Source organism: Larimichthys crocea, chromosome X, assembly GCF_000972845.2.
Source record: "Larimichthys crocea isolate SSNF chromosome X, L_crocea_2.0, whole genome shotgun sequence".
Lineage (NCBI taxonomy): Eukaryota > Metazoa > Chordata > Actinopteri > Sciaenidae > Larimichthys > Larimichthys crocea.
In genome coordinates, this window is record NC_040020.1 from 5,629,186 (window position 1) to 5,653,053 (window position 23,868).

The 23,868-nt window shown below is 38.0% G+C and overlaps 1 long non-coding RNA gene across 2 annotated transcripts; it reads right to left on the bottom strand.

Annotated features, from left to right (window-relative positions):
* Window positions 1-285: 285 nt before the first annotated feature.
* LOC113746492 (uncharacterized) lies at window positions 286-22,247 on the bottom strand. 2 transcript variants are annotated; one of them, XR_003462917.1, is made up of 3 exons: window positions 22,086-22,247; window positions 21,623-21,758; window positions 286-550 (listed from the first exon to the last, which is right to left on the bottom strand). It is a non-coding gene; the product is annotated as an uncharacterized LOC113746492 (long non-coding RNA). The 2 variants fall into 2 exon arrangements; XR_003462918.1 differs by lacking the exon at window positions 286-550 and adding an exon at window positions 21,204-21,245.
* Between the last annotated feature and the right edge of the window lie 1,621 nt (window positions 22,248-23,868).

The window sequence follows — 23,868 nt, forward strand, 5'->3', positions numbered from 1 at the left end:
CCCTGTGTTATAAAAGGTTTTATATGTATTGAAAATTGTATTTTTGACTAATTCCTCCATTTTCTACTTGTGTGTCACAGTAACGGGATTCTCTACATCAGTGTAATCTGTCTCTTTAAAATCACTGTAGACATTCAACATCAAGCCAACTTTAAATGAATGAATTTATTCTGAAAAAAAAAAACAAAGAAAGAAAAAAACAGTCACAGCATTCAACAAGCTATCACTTAGAGTGTTTTATCAGAGAGGCTCAGCAGATTTAGTGTTAGTTTCAGCAGCCCTGACTTTAATTTCCCTTAGCATTGCAGATGCCATGGATGAAACCATTTCCATTTCTCTGCCCTCAGGTTCCTAATGGTACTGCTGTGGTTCCTGCTGCTAAGGGGTAGCTACTGCCACCACCCCCCTCGTTTACCTGCTTGGTGGTGCGGCCCGAGCCTCGGTCAGGAAGTGCTGTAGCTGATCCAGCTTATCGGGCTGGCTCCTCCGGGGGCTTCTGCCACCATATGGCTGACCCAGGCCCTGCAGCCTACCCAGGGGTGACTCGTGCCTGGATCAGAGTAACAAATCTGAGTATGCAGCTCTTCACGTTACCCCTTCTACCCCCAGCGTGACGACACAGATGTTGTTTCAGCAAATTCCTGAAAACGTGAACTATAGCAGGGACACAAAAAAGAAGGGGTGGTGCTATAACCATGCAAAGAGGTTAATTCGGATTCACCAACCTTTAAACATGCCTTATATCTCAGCTGACAGCAGATATAAGTTATATATCAATCTTTTTTTTTGTAGTACTTGGACACAAAAAAACAATTGCACAGTTTGGCAAGTGGGCAGTATTCACCACAATACTTGCATCACCACGTGGGAGATGCACTTTCCAGCTGTTTCACTTTTCCAAGGAGTGCCCTGACATTTTAAATGTGCTTTCACCAGTAGTTTCAATGGCATTGTGCCAATATTTGCATGCCTTTTGTCCCCCAAAGGCAACAAAAGAGGATAGAGAAGCGATGGAGAGGAAAAAAGTCAACAGTTTTTACACCAGCCAAAGCTGTATCTAAATGTGTCTTACATCTTTGCACCCTGCTAGGCCCCCCCATCTCTCTCATCCCTCGCTCCTCTCGCCTCCTGGAGGGCAGAATGATTGAGGGGCGCTACCCCTTCCTTTTATCCTGCAAGCGAAGGTCTGCCTCTCTCCATAGTCAAAAACATCAACTGTAGAAGGTGTAGTAAAGACGAAGGAAAGCGGAGGGGAGGGACGTCAAGTGTCACATATTCCCCTAAAGCACAATGAGCCATGCACAGGTTAGATGCAAGGATATGGAAAGTCATTATTTGCAGGCCTAAAGGGATGTAGTTGTTACATGGGCCAGATGGTATATCAACAAGAGGCAAAAAAGGACAACCTATTACAATCCTCTGTAGTATAGTGCTTTGCTATCAAAGACCTACAAAGGCCTTGTTGTGGCTACCTTGTTATCTAATTTGTGCATGTTTATTTATGTGCCATGTGCATTGGTTGCCCGTGGGAGTATGAAGATGTCATTTACATGTTTGAGTACACCAAGGCTGTTTATAAAGTGTGTTTGAGCATGTGAACGAGTAGTGTTGCATAAAAAAAAGTGTGTTTGAGCATGTGAACGAGTAGTGTTGCATAAAAAATAAAAAGAAATTGGTAACTTGTTTCGGATAATTCATTCTTTGAATGTTTTATTTATTAAAAGAAATAAAAATGTATAAAAATGTCATTAGAATTATACTTCACTCAGTTTGGATATTTGACTTTTATATAGTCTAATTCTAGATGCACTTGAGCAGGTTGGTCTCTACGATACATATATAGATATATATATTTATAAAGATATGTAAAATAAAGCACATGATTTGAGTTGAAGTAATATGCATTTACTGTCTGCTGTAAACGCAGCTTATGTACAATGAATACATGATAACAATAGATTTAATATATAACACTCAATGACAAGAGGAGCAACTCCAAGGACTCCAACTGGGAGCCAGCTAATAATCAAACAAGGCAGAGTCACTTCACAGTCAGTATATCAGACAATAAGACATCATGAATACAATTACAGCTCAAATGCACCGGCGCCAAAGAGACAAAAAAAAAACAGAAAAAAAACAGACTCAATACAGTTAAAATCTATCAAAGAACAGAGGAGACAGCACATGGAGGAACATCAGGTTTCAGTTATTGCTGGGTTATTGCTGGCTTTGGAGGCAAAAAGCAATTATCAGTGAGAACATCAGTAAAAGCATGGAGCTGTTGACATAAAAATGTCCACTTCAGTATTGCTTTGCAGCTCATTCCAGTTGCTGGGAACAGTAAATTGTAATGAGGAGAGCCTGATGGAGGCGTTAGCTCTGGGGACTGTTAACTGACGGGCAAACCGGGTGCTATAACTGACAGATGAGATTTGTAGCACGCTTAGGTTCCTAATCTAATCTCTGCTGTCATCAAACGACACAATCAGGAGTTGTTTTATCATTGATGTGTAGGAGTATCACTTTGTATACTGATAATATAGTCACTTTAACGTTTACACGAAGAGAGAAGAGGTCTATTTTATGGGTGTGTGTGAACTTGGACGTTGACTGTCTGCAAAGTTCATCTCTGAAACTATCAGTGGAAAACACAGTGGATGTTACCACCGCCTTTTGTTTCATGTTCAGCGAGAGATTTGCTCCAGAAATACTCTTTTTACCTAACTTTCTGAGCTGAAAAATGTCCGATCCTAAGTGCATCCAGTTTTGTTATTTCATTTATTATCTACATGTAAATAAATGCAATAATTTGACATGAATATTTAGCCTTTCAAGATGTGCAATCAGTTCAGCCAGAGTGTTCATAATCTAGAATCTATTCGTACATTTGACGACTTAATCTGAAGAGATCAATGTGGAAATCTTAATAAGGTCTTTAAAGTGTCTTATTCAGTTTAACAAATACGACAGAAAGGCAAGCAATGCATATGAAAAGTTTAATTACTTTCTAATTGGCCGTATTTTTGTCACAGTGGCCTCTGGTTCTGTTATAGTGAAAGAGATGTTGATGATTGTTATGTTTGCAGATACAACAGTGCCATGCTGCAGGCAGATTCAGCACAGTGTAGTATTTATATGGTTTATAGGGACACCTATTGGCTAAATGTGAAAGCTACACCGTATACTGCAGATGCACAAGAGATGAAAATGTCCCAGTCAAGAGCACATTGTTTTTAATTTGTGTAGTTCATCAACACTGAATAACAAGCAGGATTTGACACACATAACAGATAACAATTAAAGTACAAAGCATATTGTCCTTTCCTTAAAAAAGGGGGTCAGTTTCTCCGACTTTAATACACAGTGCAGTCACATACTGAGCAGTCAAGTCAGCCTGTTAGGAATTTAAAAAAAAAACAGTGCTTCCTTAGGACATACTAATGAATCATGTATAAAAGATAATCATTATTGGTTTATAAACGCTAGCGTCTCACAAGCCACAAGCACATAGTTCAGTGCCAGGATATGCAACAACTAGTAATATTGTAATTAAAACTAGAAACATGGAATTCTCAGACGACTTCAGACAACAGAAATATCACAACAACATCTCTCCACCACATGAAAAGTGTCAGAAACCTCTGCTGCTCCTCTACTCAAAATATCCAAGAACATGTGAATTCATTTGGGCTTTTTTTTACAACACACCATATTGTTTTTATTTAATTCATCACAGATTTTTTAAGGATACTTTGAAAAATGAGTCCGCTTCTTGTTTTCAAATTAGTGAGTGGTGCTGGGGAATGTGGGACAGTCAAATGGGCTTTGTTTTTGTTACCTTGTCCTACTACCTTAATGAAGTTCTAAAAATAATGGTGGAGAAAATACAAGTATAACAAAAGAGCAGAAAAATCTGTTCAAAAGATAGCTCTTTAATGTTGCACTCATTTAGCCCCTGCTCATTTCCACGGTGCTCAACAGGTGTCGTTTGCTACGGTAAATCCTACTTAACGGCAAAAAGACTCTCCTCTTGATTCAGTTTCACCTTTCATGGATCGGCTACCTTTGAAAGAGTGAGTGTATACAATAAATGGAATAATTCATGATTTTGTCATTAAAAATGAAAAGTTTCTTTTCCTCATACTTGGGATGTGTTTTGAAATTATACATAATGGACCATAGATGTTCAGAAGTTTTTCCAAACCTCCTCTAGCTACGTTGAGACGTACGAGAGTCCCCCCCTTGCGTTTCACAGGAGAGGTGTACCAGGGCTTTAATTATGTGCAGAGCTCAGATCATTAGCATGGATGGGGGTGCAGTATGGAACGTCCTCGTCTCCAGTGAAGGCACCGTGCTCTGAGTCGACCACCCCCTCCTTTCTCTTCTCATGTAACAAACGAGCCCCGGCCTTGTTACCGAGACACAGGTTAACAAGCACAGCCACAGTGAGTTCATGCTGATGAGCTGTAAATACATGTAGCAGAGAAAATCTGCTAATACAGGCAGCTAATTCAATAGTTACATTAATTTGGAATACACTGCACAAGATTCAGATTTAGATATACGAGTTCAAGACTTATGTGAAGATCCTAAATTCAAAGCTGTAATGTAGCTACGAAAACCTTCACATGTCTTGTCGTGACCCTATATGATCAATCCTGCTGAAGAAACCCGGCTCTATACAGCTGTGCTGCTGGAAACAATCCAAGTATTACCATGACACAGATACACGTAACGCTCACGCACAGTTATCCCAACCCAGTTCTAAACTTTCTCAATTATTCATTAATATGAAATTGTGTTTGTCTCAAGTGGAACAGTGTGATTTCCTCCTGCGACATACAGGCATTGTTTGGCCCCTCTCCAGGGCCACTGTCACTCCTTTGCCAATTTCTCCGTTGACACATATTGTTCAGGAATCCATTTCCCTCCTGATAGTTTGGAGAGCCCTGATTTGTCCTAATACTGAGACCATTTGTAATACAGAAGACTGGGATAAATAATAAATTGTGTATGACAGAGTCAAAGGAACAAAAAAAATGGAGCTTGCGAACAAATGGTTTGCTTTATGGTTGGGAAAGAAAATCTTTCTTTATGGTCGCATTATCAAATCATGATATGTATATTCACTGTTGAAATGAATAATAATAAGTGGAATGTGGGAGAAATAATGTAGAACAAAAATAAAGTGGTGTGAGGCTGCTGTGACAGCTTCATAATTGTGCAACTCCGAGGCTGCTCACTGTGAAAATGTAGAATTTTGTATACTGTTGAAAATCCTGTGGCACAACTGGCTCTCAGTCAGAGTCTGTGGACATTACGTGCAATTTTAATGTGCAATCTATTCCGAAAAAATGTAGAGTCTTTAGATAAATGTCAATATATATCAAAATATGAATCAGGAATATTACCAGTATTTGATGATGCACGATTAAGCTTTTAAATATCTTTTAATTCGAGTTACTTCTATAACTCAGGAACACTGACGACCGACTGGGAATAGGTATGATAGAAAAGGCATTTTATTAACGAGCCAATAAAATAGAACGACTGGAAACTATGATATTTAATGGGTTTGTCATAAGCGATATTTTAGTGACGCGTTTAAATGAGTGTGTAAATAAAATAACTAAAGTGAAAAAAGTGTAAAAACTGCAAACCTCTCAGAAACATGGTATTATTCTACTGTAACTATGTAAATAAAATCTAATTTAAGAGAAATATTGTTACTAAAAATGATTGTAGAAAATTGCTTTAGTTGGAACAGAAATGTAATATGAGTAATTAAAACATTAATTAACATTATTAAAACTTAAACAACATTTGAACAATTTAAATACTGATCACAATCCTTCTCAGACTCGTCCATGACAGCACTAGAGCACAAATGTCATGTAGTTAATTTAGTGTGACATCATGTTAAACTCAGTACCTAAAAACATATAAAGTGACCTCTTCCCAAAAATTTCCCAGTGGCGTTCCTTTTGTTCCACGATGAGTTTGAATTCATACATAATTTGGAAACACTGTCGTATGATCTTCTGTAAGCACTGTTCATTCAAATCCCACCAAAAGGCTACCGAATAACTTTAATAAAAGATCAGTGATGCTAAAGACTCGTAAAACAACACTCATCCATTTTAATGCTCAGAAATTTCCATTTCAGTCTCCTTTGTAACCGAGATTCATTTTGCAGAAACTAAATTAGTTTGAATAGTATAATTTGTAAATATATGTTAATTAACCCCTTTTCTTCATCTCGTTTGTTAAGAGAGAGCAGAGCCAAATGAAATTCAAACTTACCTGTAAGGCAGACTCTGGACCTGTCTATGAATTAAGGCAAATAAAAACACTCCAGCACAGTTTACTTTTTTGCACACTCAGTTGTTTTTAGTTAGGCGAGGGTCTTAATTGCATTGTCGTTAGTGCGTCTAATAATCGCCACGGGACATTTGGGTTTATGAACCTACGCAGGCTTCTACTGTGGGTAAAACCTGCAAAAGGAAAACCACAGGAAAAGGATGCCCACCACTGCTTCTTAATTTAAGGAGAGATTAATAAAGTAGTTGCTAGACTTGCAGTTTGTTCTCCCTAAGGGTTGTATTAATAATCTTAGAGATACAGGGTTCATCTGTGGAGATCTGCCCTTGTAAAAGACCGACAAAACTTAAAAGGCTTGTCTTAAAAGATCACTGATGAGCTGCTGTTACTTGTCGTCTATAATTTACTGTTAGTTTCATGCAGATTAAATGTTAAAAGGGAATCTGTCTTTACAGTATAAAATACTGTACTGTCTGTCTGGTGGACTAAACCACGACCAAAATGGCCTATAGATGAGAGACCAGGAAGGAAGTGATGTTAAGGCAACCTAGATCTATATTAAGATGTATAGTAGTGGGTGGTGAATGAGGAAGGATAAGAAAGAGGAGAAGAAGCAGCCACAGCCAGAGACACCCCAAGGTTATGCTTTCACCATGGTACATCTGGAATGGGGCACAAAGTGCTTATTTTAAGTTCAGCTTACTTGAAAATACCGATAAATAGCTTCAGACAGTACTCAACATGCAAAGTATGTGATTTAAACTCAGTGCATCATAACTGTAAACCAGTTTTTCCAACATCCAGCCAAATACCGAATGGGTAAACTGTACAAGCATTTGTTTGACAATAACAAATGAAAAGTATGTCTATCTAACCTTACTCTGAGCTTTTACCTTCTTTTCATTGCTGTCCCACAATGGCCATTTGTGACTAACTCTGTACATCTGTACGCTAAACTATAACTTCTGCTGCTTAACAGACTCAATTATTAACCTGAAGTGGATCAAGGGATCACACTGAAACCTTAATACGTCTTTTTTTTTTTCAAAGCGGCGTTGTTAAAAAATAATATCAAGCCTTTAACTCCTCAAAAAATGATCCAAGGTGTATTTAAAGGAATACCTGGTCTGGTCTTAGAGCAGAAAGATCGAGATGTGTTCTTTTTATCTAAATGACGAATAAAGTTTAGTTGATTAATTGGTTAGTTGATTAACTGTTGACAATGTTGAATAATGGGTTAACCTGTTATATTAGCTGGCTATAACCTCTCAAAGCAGCAGATTTGGTTATTTTCTCTCATAAAATCATCATAAACCGAATACCATTTTTGATTGCTGCTCATCCTTTGTTAGACAATGACGTGTTGTCACTAATCAGTTCCCCACACCATAAAAAACCCTTAATCAGTATCATAAAATGTCATGACTGCAGAAAACTATAACATAAATGTTTAATGACAAATGTAAACACTGATTAAAAATACATATTCTTACAGGTCAAATGAAGTTGTTTTTTTTCCTGTACTTGCATTGATATGTTGGAGAACGTTGATGAGTTGTGTGCAGAGGGAAAAACAAACGTTTATTGACAGGGACACTCCATTCAGCTCAGAATGTATAGTTTAGAATTTATCAATTCAAATCCGCAAATCTTTTCAAACTGATCACATTTTAGAAACCAAATGTGGCTCATTGGTGTGTTTGTTTTCGCAGTATGAAAATGGTTTTCATTCACAGAATGTGTGAGAATGATGTACAGAAAAAAAAACTCCTGTGTACTGCATAGGAAACTCGTCGATACTGCAAGTCAATATAGACATCACTGAAAGGAGTTTAGGCTTTTGTTTAAAAATAACAAATATTCTATTCTGTACAATAAAAAGTCAGAGTCATATCTTTTTAGACATTAATACGGTTGTTTGAAATCTTGATGGGGCGTTACTTTGTACCATTCAGTGCGCTGTACAGGATTTGGCCTCTAATTCATCTACATGTAGGGGGCTGGGTGACATAAAAGTAGCATTCATATTTTCTTGGTTTGTAGTTTAGACTCAAATCAGTTTTAAGGAACTTTAAGACCATACTGATAGTGCAGCACAGAAAGCAAAGACACATTTATCTACTGCCATGAATTTACAGCGTTTAAAGTCACATTATTTGTCGTCTTTTCTCCAGCTCCAAGCAGCAGAATCAAACCTTTTTGATAACAATGATTTGGTTTCTGTGTTTAATTCTTACAGCCCCTAATTGTCAGTTAATTACGCCTAGAAACAATCTATTTGTGTGCTGCATTTTTTCATATATGAATCACTTTTATTTTTCAATTAGGAGAAACCAAATTACTAAATTTCATAAACACAAGCGACATCTATTATACATGGAAATGAAACCCTAGCCTTGCATTGCACTCTTGACCACCTGTTGGGACCTTGCACTAAATATTTTACAGCTTTTCTCTCTTTTTACCCCTTCTTCTTTGGACCTTTGATGTTTTTGTTCCACATTCTTTCCTCCTTTTTCATCCTCCCTGGAATAGCTGTGGAATAATCCTACAGTTTTCGCCTTTCATGCCTGAAACTTTGCATTGCATTTTAACATTTGTCTGGAGAGCAGCCCTTTCCTTCTGTGTGAAAGATCATCTTTAATAAAAGTGGAGGGCTGAGAAGTGCTGTAAATCTGTACTAACCACACAGCACTGAGGTCTCTGGGAGACTGATTAGCATCTGGGAGCCGGTGCATGGCTTCTTAATAATGAGAAGAAGTGCTGGTTTGCTGCCATGTGACTCGGCCGCAGCCTTGATGCCATTTCCCTGGTCGGCCAGGAAATACTACAGCCTATATTTTTTCTGTCCAACATGGCAGGCAGCCATTCGAAGAACTTTTCACTTGAAAGGTTTGTTAATTTCTAACAATCTCGTCACCAGAGAAGAGATATGACTGTGTCTCCCTTCAGATTCGAGGATGCAGCTGTGTGGTCACAGGACACTGGTATCACTTGCTATTATATATCCAAAACTGAGATTAAGAGAGTGGCTCTCTGCTTCAATCTGAATGCGTTTGAAATGATAATTGAAATTTTTTTTGCTTATTTAACAACAAATCTACAGTAAAATTAGGGGGACATTCACAATTATAACTGTCCAAATTATTGACCGATGCTTCGCCACCCTCGATACTCATTTTTGTCTGATTTTTAATAGATGAAGCACGCACATCTAAGTATTGACAGATGCCGACAACAGTTGGCCTAAAGTCTTTTATAGAAATCAAATTAAATAACTTTACTTAATAACTTGTTTTAGTTGATTTAATTTTAATCAGAAGGCAGACAATTGCACATGTTTGTAAAGGAACTGGAATTAAAAATGTAAAAATAATAATTAAGTCATATAAGTACAGATAATGGTTCTGGCTGTTATTTTCACCAATATAAAGTATTAAACTGATAAATCAGATCAGTCGAGATTTTTAATATATGGGTATTTTGTCAATTATATGCATTTAGTATAATACACTTTTCTGTGTATAAATTAAAAGCATTAATACCATATCTGTGTGAAAAATCACTGCCCTACATGCAGTCAGAGCCAAAAAATTATTTGACAGATAAATGAGGTCAAACGTATGCCAGGCGAGTCTTAATTCTACCCTCCTGTTCTGGCAACACCGACAGTAGAAAAGGCCAACAACATCAATGTGGACAACTAACTGCCATTGTAGAAATGTTATACAAGTATATGACACTGCAGTCACTTCTGCAACCAAGCTCTTTTTACCATCTCCTGCAGTAGGATCTATAGGAACAGTTCCTACACACTGAGTATAGTGTGTCAAAATATGTCAACGGAGGCTATCATATTTTTAGAAACTCACACATTCTGATTTAGGAAGTTGCAGATTCCTCAGTATGTCGCTACATGTCAACCAACAACTTAAAGGAAAGTCAGTTTTGCCCTGAAGACATAATCATGCTGATGTCACTCCTTACATGCGAGGAAAGTTAACAAGTTGTCTACACCGTTTAAGCGATGACTTTCAGTCGTCTGTCATATGCATGTCTGTCAGAACAGATACTCAGTGTAGTCGACTACACTTGCATTGGTGTAACCGTGACCCAACGTGTTGGTCAGATTTCAAATCTGTTTTTCCCCAATTTACCCGTTGTAGCTACATTGATTGTGCACTGGGCTGTGAGCCCTGTCAAGACACTCATGAGTGCACAGCAGTCCTGTGACTGAACAAACATGAGTTTATTTGGTTCCTACTTACTAAAGCCTCTCAGTCAATTAAAAATAATTCAAAAGAGCAGCAGATAAAACCTTACGGTTCCGTGTGACACAAACTATAAGACGACTTGTAAATATCAAGCATGTTTGATAAAGAAAAGCAGACTGGTGACAAGGCCCCTGCCATATGTGTATGTGTTCCAGGTCCCAAACCTGAACCTGACTCGACTTTGTCCCATTTTTAAATGGACGTCCACTTTTATTGCTAATTGTACTCAGAAACATTCACCAGCATAAGTAAAAGCTTTAAAATAACTTTAGTAGTAACGTGAAATGTTCTTGCCCTTTAAATTATAATAGAAGCAATGAATGAAATGATGCCGTGGCTCCTTTGATTTGTAGTTGGAGGTGTGAATATGTCTAAAAACTTGCACTTTTTGCTGATATGTATTCACTTTTTAAGCATAAATGAATAATTGTTACAGTACTAGCCATTTTTCTACTGAATACTCAAGGAGCCATTCTTTCATATTTGCTGCATTGTCTAAGATGTTTTAAATTCAGTGTCTAAATTTTCTAATCTCTTTTCTTGCAATCATTTATATATATTCCCCTATTGTTTAACAGAAGCATCTTGTAATACAAGAAAACACTATATCACATATATACAGTGTAATTATTATTATGATGACAATGGTTGTGATTCACTATAACATATCCTTAATGAAATTCTTAAGTCTTCTGCCCTGGTGTCAGGTTTGACTCGATGATGTGGTATATCCAGGATTTTTTCTTTTTTTTATCTATTCCCTGGACAAAAAAGGAAAAGATCTAAACCTTTTCTTTTCGACTGAATTTACATCTTCTGCTCATTTCTCCTGCTTACCAAGAGAATTCTAATGAAGGGCAGAGTCAGATATCTACAGGGATACAAGAGGACCTGGAGACAGGAGAGAATGCAGCCACTGATGGCAAGAAATTTCCATAAAAGTACAATCAGGTTGGAATTTTAAAAGTGAATGTTTAAGTAGTCTAAGAGATGGGCTTTGATTCACACTCTGATCAAACCAACGACATCTCATTCAGAGAATAATGATTTTTCCCCCTTAATTTTTCTCTGATTCCGTCTCATCTGTGAGCTTACAGGTAGAGCAAAGCCCAATGGTATTGTTTTCCTTCCAGTGCTTGAGCACGGGAGCCTTTCTTCTGCCGGATTAGACATGGCCAAAAAGAATGGCAAATGTAGATATGCCACTATATTAGTGGTTGGCTGCACAGCGAAGACTCAGGCCCAATCCACTGAATGCATTTCATGTTCTCTCCAACACTGGATCGCAAGTAAATAAATATGTATTTTTTATATATTTTCATTTGAACGAGGAGAAGAAAACAGTCTTCTTTTTGTGCATACGTTCCCATGAATATGAGGACGTGACTGAATATCCAATATCTATTGTGGTTCGAGGGATAATGGACAACACAGCGCTGTGAACAAAGAGTTTCTATGTGAGAAAAGCAGCTACTGTATTTAGGGCAGGGTTTTAACCTGATGTCCACCCTAACCTTCTGTTAGTGTAATAGGCAAAAACAGAAAGCAAAAAAAACTCATTTATTCAAATACTTTAAGTTTTAAAGAACCATTATGTGAGTATTTCCCCTTTTTTTAACTGATAATTAACCATTATGTGAGTATTTCCCCTTTTTTTAACTGATAATTAATATAAAAAATTCACTTTTTCTGCCCCTTAGTGCTCTGTTACACATGTCTTTGCAGAGATACACATGTCTTTGCAGAGTAAGGTTTTGTACATCAATTGCATGATAACTTCATAAGGCATCAAAAGGTCAAGTCATCGTGCGGATGGGAGAAGCAGTGCTAAAGGACCTCAGGTAATCCAACTGCTACAAAACCCTCAAAGGAACTGCAAAGAAAATGTGACAACATACAACATTTGAGGATATTTTTAACATATTATACTGTTTAACACTGTAACTTTTACTTTGAAATCATTGCAGACTGCACCCAACTGAATACCCCTCACCTCAATCACCACGTGTGTAGGAGAACCTATGCAAAAGGGCCAACGTAGAACCAGTGTCTGATTGGTCTTACTGACAGCATAAAGAATAGGTAGCATATATGTGTTTTCTCAAGAGCCATTTTTAAGTTAAAACCATGTTGGCATTCCTGCCTCTTCTGCCTCCTGGTTAATCTAAATATCGGCAAAGGCTATCATCATCAACAGACCTGAGGTGGGCCAAACGACGCCTGGATGCTCAAACAAGCAATGGCAATTCTGCATAACTTTAAGCCTTAATATAATCTGAACAGGTAAAGAAAAAAATAAAGAAAATCAGCCTAAGTACAGTTGTCATGAACGGCGAAATTAGTTATAGAGAGGCTGTAAACATGTTTATTCGTGCGGTGAAGTTTTTTGGTGCTTCCGTATTGGTTTTTATTTCTGAGACAATGTTGCTGCTTAGTTGGTCCATAGTGGTGCAACATGGCGGACTCTCTGGAAGACTACCTATGTAGATAAAGAGCCATATTCTGCCAGTAGATCTCCTGAAACGTTACACACTGCCATTAATCAGTGGATGTTAAGAGAGATTTACTCACGAATCAGCTCTAGTAACCTTCATATGAGAGACTCCGACTCAATTGTCCAGTAAGAAGTCCATCTGCAAAGCTTAGCGTGTTCAACTGCATTGACCCCGCATTTTTCTCACCAGTAGTGTTGATAAAGTAAAGGAAACTTTGTTTAACCTAGGTATGAGGTTTGCACTGCGCATAGTGTAGGTCTATACATTTTCAGTTTCAAATCTGATCTGTCAGACACGCGTGTTTTTGCTGCAAGCTATTACTCTTTTATGGCCCCTTTTTGGAGAGAAGGTTCCTGACCAATTATTTTCAGACAGATGCAGGGATGCAGAATGACTAGAAGCATCAGTTTTTTTTCCAGGTGATGCCTAAGGTAAGGGGAGAATGGCCAGAGGCTACTGCAGCCCTCTTGGGACACAAGGGGCTTATAAACTGTGAAACTGACATCTCTCATCTATTACTTTTGCTAAGTAAACCTTTAAAAACCTTGACAGTCCTCTACATGCTTTCCCCAGCTTGTATATATTTAGCATTTTATGAATTTGAAGTCATTTTTGAAGTATCGACTGCATATAATCTTGTGAATAATCACTGATCCATGGATGAATAAAAGCACTCCCAACTTAGTGTACCTCCTCATCTGCAAGCTTTCATATTTCTTTTAACACACCTTATGCTACTTTTATGTAGTACAACTTTCCAAAATCAATACGCACTACACTTTCAGGATGAAATATGTTTTATCATATCAATATACACTTCCTTCACAAGCCTGTTCCTTCACACGCATGCCTATCAAAGCCTGGCCAGGAAAAGCTGGTTGTGTGGCTGAAGTGAGTTTGTTGATGTGGTGCCGTTGGCAGCATGTAAAAACTGAAACATGAAAAAAAATAAAAAAAATAAAAAAAGGCACTATTGCCGACATGCAGGTTCCCTTGATGATAGGCCCTCGCAAACCAAAAAGCCTTGCAGGGTGCCTCCAGAAATGTTCCTTCAGTCACAGGGAAGCCCGTCACCAGTCCCCATTGCAAGGTCACCATGTTTGAATGCTGTCACCTCCACTTAGAGCCAGAGAAAGCGACAGACATCTCCCTGTAGCTTCGTCCCAACCTTTCACAGTAACTATATACTATAAATTCACAGCACAGCTCTAATATGTCATTTAAATTCATCAACATAAGACAAAAGATTACTAAGAGACCGACTATTGACTTGTTTTGTTATTGCCTTCAGATACTCATTAATTCTTATATATTTTTACCTTTAATTTCAAATGTTTAAACTTTACAATGACGCATTTTCAACGTCCACAGCACTGCCATATTAATAAATGTTGGCTAACTGATATTACATAACAAAGACTCAAGCCAGCTAATGCTGAACACATTTTTTTAACCATTATTCTGTCACATCTGTCCAACGCAAAATTTTCTCTGGCTCAGTGGATGTGTAGGTGTTTTTGGCAGCAGCACAGGAAAGAGCCAAAGAACTCCACAGCATGAAAAAATGATTACCATCCCTATGAACGGAGATGCAAATGCAAATGCATGTAAAGGTTTTGTGTGTGTGTATGAATATATGTTGTTTTTTTATAGTTAAACCACTGTATTCCTGTACACTGTTTTCTGTAATGAAATATGCTCTATAAACAAAGCTGCCTTACCTTACTAACTTCTCACAAAAAGACAAAGAGATTGCTTCAGCTGTAATAATATTTATTTCCTTACAAGAAGAGTATAGAGTTTTTGCTCATAGCTCTTTTGAAGCAGATAAACTTTCAGCTCAAATTATTTAGTCAATATTTTAGACTTGACCAATGGCAATTTTCTTAGAAGGGGCACAATGAAAAAAAACAAACACACAATTAGGTGTTGGTATCTAGACACATTAAGTAGCAGTACACTACACTTACACTAGCAGTCTAAACATATAACAATTTATGTTCACAACCTCCGTCAGCTGCACTCATTATGCATGTCACAGGTCTAACATATAACAGTGGGTGTATCACTGTAATGAAACAGATATGGAACTGTGCCAATTTGAGTATTAGCAACAGACATTCAACTGAAACCAACTATTTCTGACAGAGCAATGGACCATAAGCAACCCTAAAACACAGACTTTCCAGATACAACTTTAAAAGCTGCATTTTTGTCCACTAGGGAGCAGAAGAAGTCCCCAAAAAGCTGAAAGCTGATAAATGTTTATATGTAAAAGCAGATAAATGTCTCCTCATCCAACAGACACAAAGCAATATTTCCTTCTGTCTCTATCCATTCTTCTGCTGATATGTCATCCTACCAGCTAAATACACAAGTAGCAAATGTCTACCGTTCTTCATCACTACATTTTTTAAAGTTCAGTTGCAAAACACTGTTACCAACAAGCTAACAATAAACAAACTTTCTGCTCATGTTAGTTTCTTCAGGACTTCTAGTTGGGGGAAAAAACCCTCCCTGTCAGAGGTGACATGTGATTAATCAGTTTTAATATCAAAGGAAAGGTAATCTACAAAATCAACCTACATCCTACCTACAGTAACTACATCGGCCAGCAATCACAGAGCTTCCTGACATGCTTTTTAGTTCATTGGAGTGGTGTTAGATAAGACAATTTAGACTTTGTTTATAATGATCTTTGAGAATTTAAATAAGTAAAACATTTTACAAACTTGATTAAAAATATCTGCGCCCTTTATTGCTGCAAAACAGACAGAAACAACGGGCTAAAAAGTTCCATACTGTTGACCTACCAGGTTGCATGCAGTAACTTTAACAAAAAATTAAATAAATAAATATTGATTAATGGTGCTATAAATAACAGAAGCCAAAGACTGAGATACATTGCGTCCCCCAGTTAGGATTTTCAACTCAAACGCTGGCTCTAGATCAGTCTTCCAGGGTTAAATGTAAATAGATTTATAGTTCAAAGCGATCATCAAAAAGATCAATGTTTTTAAGGTCATTCTTATATCTAGGACTACAGTTGTCATTAGGGCACCATTAATTATTCAGCACACCCCGAGGTATACACAGAATGTCTTGAGCAAAACTAAAGCATGAAAACAGGACAATACCATTCCCAAGTAGCCAGAATGAAGGACTGCATTTCATTTGCCAATTGTTCTAAATTTGGACAACCATCAGTAATTTTTTTTTGGAGGATAAAAAGTTCTTCAGTTTGTCCACTTACACCTGCTCTCCGTTTTTTTTGTTTTGGTCTTTTCAGTTACAGGCAGTTATAATCCAAATCGAGGTAAACAGACCTCAGCAATTCAAATTGACCTCTAGTACTCAAGAGACAACCTCTAATCAATATTACTACTCTGGGTGCCTTTAGAAATGCCTTGAGGGTGTAATAGGCATTATGATTAGCATCCATGAGAATACTGCAGCACAACGAAAAAGGACATTACAATGGGCACTGCTCATAAAGAACATCAGGACTCTGCAGTGCCAAGAAGCTTTTCAGCAATGCTGTACTGCAGTTTATCAAAGTATCATTTACTCACAAACTCCCTCTCATTGCAAACCTCTTGCTGTTCTCTTCACTTCTCTGAATCAGTGTACACAGAGTGACATTATATAATAGCATGAATGCTTACATCGATTTGTGAAACTGGTTTAAATCACCTAACTGCAAACGTAACTAAAATGGAAATCGAAAGAAGGGTGATGAAAAATGAATGTGGAGAAGAGCAGTACTCCAAAACTACTCCAGAACCAGAACAGACGGTGCAGTTGGCTGTGCCTGCTGCAGGAGACCACAGTGAATTATGATTATTACTGAACTACGTTCAAGATTTCCAAACATCTTTTAAACCATAATAATCACATTATGGCGTGTAAACAAGGTAAATACATCTATTGTAGGAGTTTCATGCCTTTGATGGATTGTAGTGTAATTTAGCAGAGCCACTCTATAATACCACCATGCAAATTGGCATACAAAGATGTTTACTTATTTAAAAAACAAGGCATTTACATAACATGTATGTTATTTAATATGATCTTTTTACTCAGAAACAGTTAAGGGTAACTCAGATTAAAATAAATCTTGTTTTTGCTGACCTCTAGTGGTTAAATTCTCACCTTGCTGGACTGATTCAGAAGTAAATACAGGGTGCAGTCAGTGAAAAACTGACATCAGTGTTAAGTGTGGTTACAGGTGTAATGGTGTAGTTGGGTGTAAAAGAGATGAAACTGTCAAACGTTTCACCCTGAGTTAGTAATAATTTTTCAATCTAAATCTTTATTCTTATTCCACTACAAACTAGTGTACCGAGAAACTGTGCACTGTAATAACTTCCATGTTTATATACAGTTTTATAACAAGTGCCTTGGGGATGCATTATTTGGACAGATAATTCTACATCCAGAGTTATATTTTCTTATCAGTACACCTGGTAAGTTAATTAATATGCAACTGAACTCTTTTGGGGAATCACAGAGGGGACAATCCAGAGGTGGTGAGTTTCAACACACAAGGGACATCTGCAACAATCCCTGGTGTAAATCTCAGCAGACGAAGCATATTATATTTTTTATTTAAAATTAGGATAAAACAAGCTTGGAAACTAATTAGCTCACGTAGAAAAGCCTACAGAAGAACAGAAATACATTGTCATGTTAGTACACCTAAACTACATAAATAACCACTTATATAGCCAACAACGTCTGACATCCATAAATTACCCAACCATGGCACACCACACCTCATTTCGGTCCTGTCTGTCTAGCTGTCCTAAGAGCAAAAGGTCAAGTTATAATCTTCACGAATATTCAAAACTAAGGCACAGTGATGTACAACGTGACTTCCTGTCAATAGAAGGAAGAATTTGGATTAATGCATCCAAATTGTCCGATTAATTCATTAAACACTTCGCACTGAAACTTCATGTTCACAACTCTTGTTTCCCAACTTACTTGTAACAAGTCAGCATGATGTAAAATGTCTCTGTTCTTTCATCTGGACCGAGGGAACCAAACTAGTCTAACAGTCAAAAAGCAATTCACGATAAACAAACAAATATTTTCTTTGGCAAATAAATTTGAGGATGACAATTTAATTACAGGTTTATCATTTGTTGGCGAGAGAGGACAAAAAATAAATAAAAATGATTGAAGTTTGTCATCAGTGTGTGTGTTTGTGTGTGTGAGAAGACAGTCCGGCATTGAAACATAGCCCTTAACAAAGCTAGACAGTGTGTTTGAGTTTCACTGAGTATGGGCAGCTCCATCAATATTTAGCTCCTCCACCACCTCACCTCTTCTACAGATAAAAGCAAGTGGAGGCCAGAGTACGAGGAGACGCCACCTCTCCCAGTGATGCTAATTATCCCTGTTTGCTATCTGGGTAGCTCGCAGGCATTCTGATTGGATTTACTTGACAAAATAAATAAATGATCATCATAAAAGTGTAATGCCACCTCTCTGACCTTTCCCCATACTCAGGCCATGTTAGCAAAGGTATAGTGGAGCAAACATCGTTAGAATCTTTTGTTCTTATGTTAGATACTTTCTCAGTCTTAAACCATTCTTGATACCTGCCAGGGAAACCCTTGTGTGTGTTCTTCACTCAGATTTTGCCCGCTGCTTCTTGTTACCCTTTTCTCTTTGATGATAGCTGACAGAGCTATAAGATAAATATATAAGACACGCTTTGTATACCTGAGCAGAGGTTGGCTGGGAGCTTGTGTGTATTCACACACCACAGCACTGTGTGTAGAGGTTAATCAAGTTAATCTATTTCAACCTACAAAAGTTAATTTTTGAGCACTTGGGAGCAAGCTATAAAGAAGATACTAGAGTTGTCACGATACCAAAACGAGTAACCACGATATTATACCAGAGAAAGTATCACGGTTCCGGGCATTATCGCGATACTGCAGACTTTTTATTATTATTTTTGTGAACTGCAATGTATTTGTACAAGTTATAAATACTTATTAATTACTAATGTTGTTTGGTGCATGATAAACATAACACTGGTGAAGTAAAAATTAGACTGAAACAAGTTTGAAACGAGTTCGTTTTTTGAGCAAAAATAGTGGTGTCAGTCGTAGACCCGCTGAATCGTACGTCGACGTCGCCGCCATTTCGGATGTGGCAAAGTAACTGGCAACACACGGAAAAAGCTGTGCAAGACTATTCTTTTCCAAGGTTTTTTAAACTTACACACACACCAAGAGACTGCAATTGTATAGCTGTATAGATATGTTCATCAATGCCCTCCGTGTAGCTGTAAAGCCCCAACATATGTTCGTTTGGTGCTTATTTATATCCTAAACATAAAGAGTAAACATTTATAATCATCACTTTAAAAGTTACATACATTGTTTTTGGTGCCTGTTTGTTTCCCAGATATATTAGTGTGTGTGTGAATGGGTGTATAAGAGGCATTAACTTAAAGCACTTTATAGAAAGGCACTTTATGAAGTTCAGTCCATTTCCTTTTATTAGTTTACGGGGCAGATCTTCCACATCCTATATGGCGAACACGTTAACGTAACGCAGCAACGGACCAAGCTGCTCAATGAGGCATCTACATATATATGTCTGTGTATATGGGCGAGACAGAACTTTAGCTTGTTGTTTGTTTTGAAGCGAATTTCTATCGAAGTGGAGCTGTCTTCATGGAGTTCATACTTGCCGGCAGAAACGCACAAACAGCCAATCAGCTAACAGACGGGCGGACCCAGTGTGTGGAAACAGCCTATCATATCCCCAGACATCACCAGCCAATCATTCAGCAGCTGTGTAGTTCAGTTGCAGTAGTTGCCATGTTGGTTTGTTTACGAGGGAGTAGCATGCAATGAGAAGCCCGGAGGAGAGTAGAAGCAGCCGCTATGTAGCGGAAACTAGCACCGGTAGAATAGTAATCCACGGTAGTACCCTCGTGTAGAATTTCTAGTATAGTAGGAACCGTTACCATTTGGCACCGCGGGGTACTGTGTATACCGTGGGTATCGTGCAACTCTATAAGATACTAACATATTATGTTAATATTGTGATTACTACATTGATAGGTCGCACTTGTTAGCAAATACTTGTTTATGTAGACATTCTGCAGACACCAGAATACATTTGGAGTCATGTTTGTGTCCACCTATAGAATGTAAGTCCAATATTCACTCTCCTTTTAGCTTCGTTTTGGTCTCCACCAAATCCTGAGATAAATATCCAACTCTTTAGCTGCTAAATACTCCACTGTAGCCGCTAACTTGTCTGTTTATCTGCCGTTCGGTGTTGGGCTGATAACTTAGAGTTGTTTTTTTTTAAAGTTTTTTCACTGAAAACAGCCAGGTCTGAAAATCTATCTTTTCACTATCGAACACTTGCACCCTGTAGTCTTGAAAGTTGGCTGTAAAAAAGATTGTTCTCGTACACGCGGAAAACAACAAGCTAGATATTTTAGGTTTCTTCAACGTTGGTAGAAATTAGGGATGTAAATCCCATGTTTCATCATGATATGATATTATATTCTTTTAATAATTATAAAATATTTGGGCACGTCACAAAAAGTCTGCCACCATACAATCTCAATTTGATTTGGTTCGGGGGCCTGCGATCAGTATGAGACTATACGATAAACCCATTTAACACAATGAGTTACATAATGACCGGGATTGCTGAGCTGTCTTGACAGTCACGAATATGAGCAGTCACAGGCTTGAATGGCCATAGTCAGGGAGAAGAGGGATGAGAGTTAAACAGACAGTCAGTTCCCAGCAGTCCAACGGCTGTCTATGTGAAACTAAAAATCATCGCTCACACTGCCTCCCTTCACACTTGGCAAACAAAAACAGAGTTTCGTTGTTGTGGCTGAGATTAAGTTTTGCTCGGTCCAAGCAAACAGCTCAGACCTACCAGAATCTAATTTATACCTGTAACTTTTAACTTGCTTAATGAATGACAGACTAGGAGCTAAAGTAAGCCTGCAATACAGCAATATAAGTGTGCATAAAACTGTTTATTGTTAGTAATGTACAGCAATATAAGTGTGCATAAAACTGTTTATTGTTAGTAATGCTCATTTTTAGTCAAAGGTAACCACCAACCATCCACCTGATCTAAACTGGAAATGGAAAAACTGGAATGGACAGGATGACAGATAATGGATATTAGTGACTGTATACTTCGATGTGCAGTGACACAGAGGTGTAGCTTGGGTATTTCAAAATAAAGGTCACACACTTAGTCAAAATGCATCCATCATCCCTGCATTCATTTAAAGCTATACACTATATACATTTTTGACTTGTCTGAGTAAAAAAGAAGCACCGTTTTGTTCTAGTGTAGCAGTGAGACATGACAATGTGACAGTGAGCCAACATGTACAACAACAGGAACCTAAAGCCGAGCCAGCTAAAATGAAATCCAAACCATTTTTGACATGCAAAGATGTCTTCTGTGAGAAAAAAAAAAACAGGCATATTACAAGCCAACACGCAACATGTTTGTACTCACAAATTGGTGGAAGGTTATCCACAGGGAGATGTAAGTAGATTGACGGCAGGAGACATCCATTCCTCCAGGTCCGAGGAGAGCTTCTTGGTCTTTTGTCTGGTTAATCACCATGTAGTAGCACCCACACATTAAAAGGCTAAAATGAATGTCGATAAACCAAAAAGACTTGTTATTTTTCTATGAATTAGTTTCTTAGTGGGGCCACTTCCATCCTCTGACCATCTGACCTCACCTGTACTCACCTGTACAATGTATGCAACATGTAGCTGCCCTTAGATAACTGTTTACTTTAAACAATGTATCTGCATTTGTGTATCTATGCAGCAAGCATATTGAAAGTATGAAACTGTTATCATTGACTAGCACACACACTCGCACACCGTTGACACCTGTCGGTATGCTGCTACCAAATTAAAAGCTGCTGTCAGCTGCTAACGGCGAGTAGCGTTTTGTTTTCACACACCTTTTCCGCATCGTCATCCTGAACTCCTGAACTGTAGTCATGGATATATTCTGACTCAGCAAAAAAAAACAAAAAAACATTTAACATCCCTGTGGTTGTTTGTTTGTGCTGACACCGACGCCTTTCCAAACCCCGCCCCTCCTCCGACGTTGACTAAAGTCAGGTGACGTCAGTGCACCTGACCCACACCTAGGACAGGTAAGAAACCTAGGAAATATGACGTATGGGTATTTATTTGTGTACATTTATCACACTACTAAGATAAATCATCATTCATTTAATTCAACTGAATTCGATAAATTAATTTAATGATATTAATGATACCAATAAAAACAGAATAATGAAAAAAAACTGTTACTGTACATTTCACAGCCTCACCCCACCACCACCACCACCACCACCAACAACATATTCTGTGATTTTTCACACAGTTGAAATAATGTTTCAATTTGCATTCACTGTATTAATGCACTAATGTGATACACACTTAGCTTGTGAGGATAATTAACCAAAGAAATGTAAAACAAATGGTTACTACTGCACAGAAACACACATAATAAAGCAGAAAAATATTACAAAAACCTGAAATCTAATTTAAAAAAATAAATAATTAAAGAAAATAATTAAAAATGAATTGCCGTTACATACTTTTGCTAATGTTTTATGTAATGTTTAGAGCCTCTACAAAATGGTATCATGTTTATTTATTATTCTTATTCTGATATTATTTTACTACATAAAATGTGACACTTTTACTGCACCACGTTCGAGGCAGATGTAAGATGTAAGCTGAATACTAATAAAAAAAAGATTTGTAAGCACAAACACTCACATGTGAAACAGGTGTTTTTAAATTTAATTGACACAATATTTTGCACGTTTGGCTTAGCTGCACAGTAACACACCATCAGATGAGCTGGTCAATAAACACTTTGGCAGGGGGACTGGAGAAACTTGCCTCAGTGACTGGGACTGTGCAGTTTGCCTAGGCCACAGGATAGCCCCAAGAAGCCAGCTTTCTTTTCTTTTTTTCTTTTTTTTTTTGCCTCTCCTGCCTGTCTGTCACTCTCTTTCTCTCTGGCTCAGAGGCTCACTTTATTGTCTCTGTCAGTTGTGAGCCGGTGGTTTGCCTCCACTCACTGTCACCCCTCTGTCAGGCCCTGACCGATAAAGCTAGCACCAGCGCCAATCTCCCTTTTTCAGCTCCGTTGGCTGTTCCTGGACTCCATTCCACCACTAATTAGCTCTTCAGAGATTTCTCTTCATGGAAGCAGGGGGTTGGTGGTGGGGTGTTAGAGGGGGGGCTGGAAGGGGCGGGTTGGGGTAAAGAGAGAAGAGGCAGGAGGATGTATGCGGAGGAACAAGTCTTATTGGATATCATGGCTCCAATGACGTGTGTGCTGATTCTTGTACTGACAGACCTATGAAGTCCAAAGCAAAGAGTAAGATAGATAGATAGATAGATAGATAGATAGATAGATAGATAGATGTCTTATGGTCAAATAGGGGGCCAATAAGGTGCAGAGTAGTCTCTCTAATGTCCTGCCTCTGCCAGGCCAACATGACCACTGCAGGTCTTCGGGTGATTAACATGTTGGCAGGGGTTCCTACATGAAAAGACCCCTGTTTCTTTGTCTTCTGGTGTGTAAATATTGTGCTAGCGGAATATGAAAGTAGTGCAACTATAAGGTACAAAAACATAGGGAAAAAAGATCAAGAGTGGGTCTCACATCAAGGAGGACCCTGAGGATGTCTTTGTTGTCAACTTCAGAAGGGGGAAGAG